This window comes from Mytilus edulis, chromosome 13 (genome assembly GCF_963676685.1).
Source record: "Mytilus edulis chromosome 13, xbMytEdul2.2, whole genome shotgun sequence".
Taxonomy (NCBI): domain Eukaryota; kingdom Metazoa; phylum Mollusca; class Bivalvia; order Mytilida; family Mytilidae; genus Mytilus; species Mytilus edulis.
The window spans coordinates 28,102,496-28,109,837 of NC_092356.1; the positions used below are offsets into that span (position 1 = coordinate 28,102,496).

At 33.4% G+C, this 7,342-nt stretch overlaps 1 long non-coding RNA gene across 1 annotated transcript; it reads left to right on the top strand.

Annotated features, from left to right (window-relative positions):
• Positions 1-3,492: 3,492 nt before the first annotated feature.
• On the top strand, positions 3,493-7,140 carry LOC139501339 (uncharacterized). The gene is made up of 3 exons (XR_011658522.1): positions 3,493-3,551; positions 4,954-5,107; positions 7,047-7,140. It is a non-coding gene; the product is annotated as an uncharacterized lncRNA (long non-coding RNA).
• Positions 7,141-7,342: the final 202 nt, after the last annotated feature.

A 7,342-nucleotide genomic window follows, 5' to 3' on the forward strand; every position in this document is an offset into this window, starting at 1 on the left:
TAAGAAATCTTTATAGTATAAAATGTATCTTTATGACATAGCAATATCACATAATAGTCTAGTTAAATGACAAATCAGTATGAAAATGTAGCTCCATGTTATATCAAGATGTCTTCATAGTATGAAATATTATCTTCATAACAAAGTGAAATGACAGAAAAGTATGAAAAGGTAGCTCCATGTTGTATCAAAGTGTCTTTATAGTATATAAACTTATCTTAGAGATATAGCAAATTGACAGAGTATTATAGTAAAATGTCGTTATAGTATAGAACATTTGCTTAATGATATTTTACCCGTAATTATATGGTTATTGTTATCATAAGGCAGCTTTGGCGTTCCATATACATACATTGTTTTCCCAGCATTTAACGCTTCCACATTGATGAAGACAAATTGGTCAAATGTACTTTGTGACAGCTCGGAAAATCCGTATGTTCGGAGTTAAAGTTCATCGTCATTCGATCTATGAGTTTAAATGTCCCTCTGGTATGTTTCGCCCCTCTTTTTGAAGTCCAATCAACTTGAATCTGAGTTCACATGTTCCATATGATATGATCATTCTAATAGGTTCCAATTGTAGTAATTATAATTCTTTCCTCGAATGTGACATTCCGAACTTTACTTATCACCGGCTTTGTAGTAGCATGTGGAAAAAGACGGGTGCTACATCTGGAGCAGGATTTATTTTCCCATACTGAGCCTCTGGTTGATGGATCTGTGTTGCCCTTTCCTAGTTTCCTTTGTTGTGATTTGTGAAATGTTGTTAGTATTTTCCTTTTTTTTTTGGCCATGGCATTGTCAGTTTATTTTTGACTTATGATAAAATTGAGAATGGAAATGGGGAATGTGCCAAAGAGACAACAAACCGACCATAGAAAAAAACAACAGCAGAAGGTCACCAACAGGTCTTCAATGTAGCGAAAAATCCCCGCACCCGGAGGCGTCCTTCAGCTGGCCTTTATAACTCTTTGTTATCTTTTCAGTTCTCTAAAGAAATATTGCTACGATCTATCAGTAACGCGATAGATGCCTTTTTCAGAGCAGGATCTGCTCACCCTTCCGATGCAGTCAACATTGATGTTATCAAAACCAGCATGAGATATGGAAATTAATAATTTTGTGATGGTTTAATATTTTGAATAAAGAGGACATGCTGGCATTCTTAATTGATGTGGAAAACATGTTTCAGTCATTGTGTTTCTATAATACTGTCTTCCGTTTTATGCAATCATCCCTAAGTTAAAAGAGTTACTGAATTTTTTTATTGCTGTATAATTTTCACAATTAACATCAAATATTGTAAGGTTGATGCGTCCACTTATTTTTTTATACGAACCAGTCTGAGATATGAAAACTCCTGAATTTTGATGACAATGCAATATTTTAATTAAAAACATTGATGCAGTAGAAATGTACACTGACCGCTTAATTTAAAACCACATCAGAACGTAACTATTTTGTTTTAATTTTCCTTGGGGGTATGATGATTTCAGCTTCCAAATTGTGAACTTTTCTTGTTTATCATCCTAGCAGCGCTTTCAGGCGGAGTATATACCCAGTTGATACGATATTTTGAAATTTATCTTTCCTATCGTGATTTTCTTATAAAAAGGTAGCCACTTATGTGGAAGCCAAATCACCAAGGATACCAAGTGGTTATGTTGAATTCACAGCTTCCAAACGCCAATACGAGACGGTTGACCGCGAGGGAATATCTGGATCACAGATAACAACGGGTATATTCAAATTGTCGTAACCAAGGATCTGCTTACCTTCAGGAGCACCAGAGATCATCCTGACTTTTGATAGAGTTTCTGTGGCTCAGTCTATATTATCTTTTGTTAACTTACCTTTGTGTTTTCCATCGTTTTTGCAATAGGGTTTTCAGTTTGTTTTCAATTTATGATTATGGATATCCCTTTGATATCTTTCGACTGTCTTTTGAATTTATAGAAGGGATAACGAAGATACCAAAAAGAACCCTCAAACCCATCAATCGAACTAGTGTCCCTTTGCTATCATATGAATCTTTGATATACATGGACGTTCCGAAAAGTAACAAGTTTTTGTCGCGATAACCATAAGTTGATATTGGCGTGCACTCTATACTAGTCGGTTAACATTTATACATAAAACCATATTTAACAGGTCGAAAAAGGTTATGCAACTTTATCTGTAATCCTTTGTATATAAATATATCATTACAGCTAAGTGTGTCAAGAACCAGGATGTCTGCCAGGCTGCACAAAACTCCAAAGATAATCCAGCAAATTGATAAGTTGAATAATGTGATCATTAAACAAAGCTGTAAATAACTTTAACATGTTTAAGGTGTTAGCTATTTTGATGAAAAAATGCAAAAGATATTTATAGATAAATGCTAACCAGCACTTTCACTTTCTCTTTTCTCTATTTAAAATTAAAGGATTTAAATAATACTTTATATCAACTAACAGAGGAGTGAGGAGTGATTTATTTAGATAAAGGTCAAAAGAGCTTTCTGCATTTACATTCAATCGGAATACTAAAGAAGTAGAAAGCAAATATGTAAAAATACCTTAATAGTGGGGAGCTTTATTACCTAGAAAGTTTAATTTTAATACAAATGAAAGGAGCTATGTAGATAAGACAGCAACCACAAAAAAACACAAATATTTAAACATTTAAGGACAACGAACAGTCTTGTCTAAAACAAGATTGCAAGCTCTACATAGTCATTGGACTATATAAACAATGCTGTCATACAAAGTTAATTAAAAACACAGTAGTGAACCCCTCACTTTGCCTATTTAATTTTATTTTATTTGAACCTCATTGACGAGTCGTTTGTCTGGCTTACAAAACTTATAGCCCGATATCTATTATGAAGTTACTGACCTATAATCAAACAAAAATTGAAATAATCGGGGGCGTCGACAGGGTTGACACAGTTGTCTCATGTTATGTTGATTTCATTTGTTCTGTCTCTTGGCTCCGTTGTAGCAGTACTCTGTGTATAGTTATTCAAGAAACCCATGCTGGTTTGTTAAGACATTGATATATTATTATCTAATTAGTACTTTTTGTACAAATGTTTGATTTTTTTTCTTCTCCATTTCAGTAACCTAAGAAAATAAGGAGACACTAGGTACGTACCTGAAGGATAAATGATTTAATTTCATTTTGTTAGCATATTTGGTTTATTGTACAAAAGCCCTTTCATTTAACACTTTCGAAAATGATTGTCGTATTTTCTAATTTTTTTATTGCGTGCAAGTCCCTAAGAATGAGAGTAGTGTTCATTAGAATCACTGAATCTTTAACACATACAATATTTGTACGTTGTTCCGATTGCTTAATTGGTGTTTGGTGTTTATTAGTTTTATCGCCATGATATAGCATTTTTTGCGCAGATACGGCGTGATTTGTTAGATTGATTTTGTTACATGTAAGTTGCTTCACATACACTTTTTAAATAAAATTAAAAAATTACTTTCAACTTCTTGTAGGTACATATATACTTAGATACGATGGTACCGACACAGAAGATGTCATTAGTGTTATTGGAAGTGAGCACCTATTTTAAGCCAACTGATGCTAATGGTATCTGTAATAGCACACAATCACACTGATATAAGTACTTTATTTCTGCACTTAGTTAGCTATACGAATCTGGAAAGAAATATATAAAAACACAATTGTGCATATATAAAAAGTTTAGTTTTTGAAAACGAGTGATTGATGATTGTGTGTTTTTATCATTGTAGAATTATCTGTCGCAAATAAATAACAACAATATAATTGTAGAATCTTTTTTATAATTCTTTACAAGCATTGATGTTATTTTAGTTTGTTCAAACATGTACGTCTTTAATCAAAAGAGAACTCTAAACCAGTTAATAGACGGAAAATGCAAACATTTTACTACAAGCTGAACTGATTTCCAGATCAAAGTTGGTTATTGGTCAAATGTAGGATATGGCTACTTTTTTTTATTTGTATTATGGACCCGATTGAACCTACCCCTAATTCCTATTTTGACTTGGATACCTTTTCATGATTCAACTTTGATCTACAATGTTCCTCTTTGTATAAGCTGGCTGCATGACCTGTTGAACGTTTATCAACTCTTCTAACAGACAAAGTAAAGAAATGGGACTATTGTGGATCAAATCAAAATCAGGTTTTTTAAATATAAATTAATTTTCAGGTCACCTGTTCTTAAAGGCCAAGTGATCTTTTTTCATCACTTCGCGTTCGTCGTCGTCGTCCGTTAACTTTTACAAAAATCTTCTCTTCCGAAACTACTTGGCCAAATTTAACCAAACTTGGCCACAATCATTATTGGGGTATCTAGTTTCAAAGATTTGTCCAACGACCCTTCCTGTCATCCAACATGGCCGCTATGACTGAAAATAGACCAAAGGGGGGTAAATGGAGTTTTTGGCTTATATCTCTGAAACTAAAGCATTTAGAGTAAATTTGACATGGAGAAAAATGTTATCAGGTTAAGGTCTATCTGCCCTGAAATTTCAGACGAATCAGACAACCAGTTGTTGGGTTACTGCCCCTGAAGTAGTAATTTAAAGATTTTTTTCAGTTTTTGGTTATTATCTTGAATATTATTATAGATAGAGATAAACTGTAAGCAGCCAATGTTAAGCAAAATAAGATCAACAAAAAAGTCAACATCACCAAAATAATCCACTAATCCCTTAAGGAGTAAATGCCCTTTATAGTTAATTTTTAACAATTGTTCGTAAGATTTTGTTATCTTTAACCAAAATCATCTCCTCTGAAAACATATAGACAACTTTAACCAAACTTGGCAACAATCATCACAGGGTATATAGATTTTAAAATGTGCCCGATGACCCCATCTGCCTATCAACATGGCCGACGTTGCTTAGTAGATGCAGGTGAGCGACACATGCTCTTGAGAGCCTCTAGTTATGAATTAATTTATTTCAGGTAATTGTACGTTCACATCAGGCGAATTCATGTGTTTAAAAGCTGACAATGGAATGATCCTGCTAGAGGCAGAGCGTAAAAGTTCGAGGTGTGTCGGAGATATTGTAAAATTCCGTAGTCCTGCTGGATTGGAGATAGGGAGCATGAGAAAAAGGTATTCATTTAAATTGGAAATTTCCTTTTGTATGTCTTTTTTCAACAAAACCTTCAATTCAGTTTCATATTGTTTTAAGGCTTAATATTTTGTAAAGATAGCATTCTTACTGTTCATCTATTAATCCATAAATTGAGTTAATTGATTGATTGATTGATTGTGTTTGTGTTACGACCATTGGTGAATTGCACATGCAAGTTACCAAGGATTACAGTAGATAGGTTATGTTCTAGGACCGGAAGGGCAGAAAATCTGGACTGCCACTTAAAGACAAAATTTGGACAGGGCAGATATTTTTTTGAAATTATTCCTAATTTACCTATAATTGGCAGTGCATTATACTAATTCATTCCTGATTGACCGGAGTTCTTTTTTCTTCTTTTTTTATAATCAGATTTGATAGACCGGTGAAGCGTATCCTTGTTATGATATGTCGATAAATATATATCGTCTTGTGTAAACAACTTCTAGATATTTAAACTAAATCTTATATTGTACTGTTACACCACTGTTCCAGGTTTTCCGTTTATTTTTTTGTACATTTATTAGTCAGTTAGTTTTCTCGTTTGAATTGTTTTACATTTGTGATTTCGTGGGCCTGTTATAGCTAACTACACGGTATGGGCTTTGCTCATTGTTGAAAGTCATACAGTGACCTATAGCTGTTAATTTGTGTGTCTCTTTTGGAGATTTGTCTCATTGGCTATCAATTGGGCATAAAAACGTCGTATATACCCGGCAGTTTCCTGAATATATACTTACATCTCTGTGTTGTTATCCAAACACAAAACTAGACACATTTGTAATCCGTAATATATTCTCTTATGGTTGTTGCCTGTTATCTATTTCTTGCATGCGTAGATATTTCTCGTATCACACTGCACGGAATTTGATACGAAAAAGTGATACGAAAATCGGCTTTAATTTTATTGGCTTATCGAGTATTTCCATTGGCTATTCGTTAGGTCATCGATGACTTTCAAAGGTTAAGACAATGTACATTTAGGCCATCGCAACATACATCTTTGTGATTTCTTCAATAATATACAAAATACTCACACATTTCACCTCACAATCTTCTTTTTGTCAAACTGTATTACATTCTGAAGCGGACAAAAGTCTTAAATTGTCTGATGTTAAAGTTTGACACTGGAAAAGGACATATGACGTTATACTGGAATGTGGAAAAGACCAGATCAACATTTTGCGGAATTTTTAAATTAGCACATTAAGAGTGTTGACCATAAGAAGTAAATCCCAAACATACTGAACTCCGAGGAAGAGAAATGGGTTTAACAACTCGTGAAACTTGGATGTCGCTTGATATCAACTCTCGTTATTAAATCTAAATAGTTATAATAAACTTGCCGAAGGCTCGTTTATTATTATATTTAAATTAAATAACTCCAATTGATATCAAGCGATATCCCATTCTCACTCGTTATATGAAACCATAAATCTACATCACTTTTCCGTGTATATTTAAATTTAGACATATTCAATCTTATGCGTTATGTTAAAAGGGACATTTATGTATATTTTATTAATCGATATGAAACGGGTCTGATCAAAATATAACTGGAGCTTTGAGTAAACCAGACCAAAAGTGTAGTTTAGCACATATTATGTTCTATTAGAGCAGCCAAGGTCGAAATTAAATGGTGTGCAGTACACGTTTTAAAGTTAGATTCATCCTACGCTGACTCAAGCAGCGAACATGTCAATATTAAACTTATCGCGAGTGAAATGTCTAGTGAATATATCTGTTTTTTTTGGCATCTTTGTCTAGTCTATACGGTCGGCATGAGGCAGTAATAAAACTTTTCGCAAACTCGCTTTGAACAATCAAAATGTTTTGTTGATAAGCTAACTAGCTTAATGTCTACGTCTATTTGTTATCCTTTTATATAATTGATCATGGTCTTTCTCTTTTGTTTAGGAGATTCACCTTAAACTCTCATTATGATATCTTTGGCGGTAATATGAATATGTTATTTCACTTCAAATCTGATTCCTCCGGAACAGCAATCAAGGTAAGTCTAGTATCATATTATGAAATTCATTGGGTCTGTTACATTAGTTAATGACCTCTTTAAATGCCAAACGGAAGTGATCTTGAGAAAACCAGAATTAGTAATTTTGCATTTCTTCAAAGAAAAATACCTTGAAATCATTAAATCTATAAACATAAATTAACTAACGATCAAAGACCGTGAGTAATCTTCTGTAAACCAG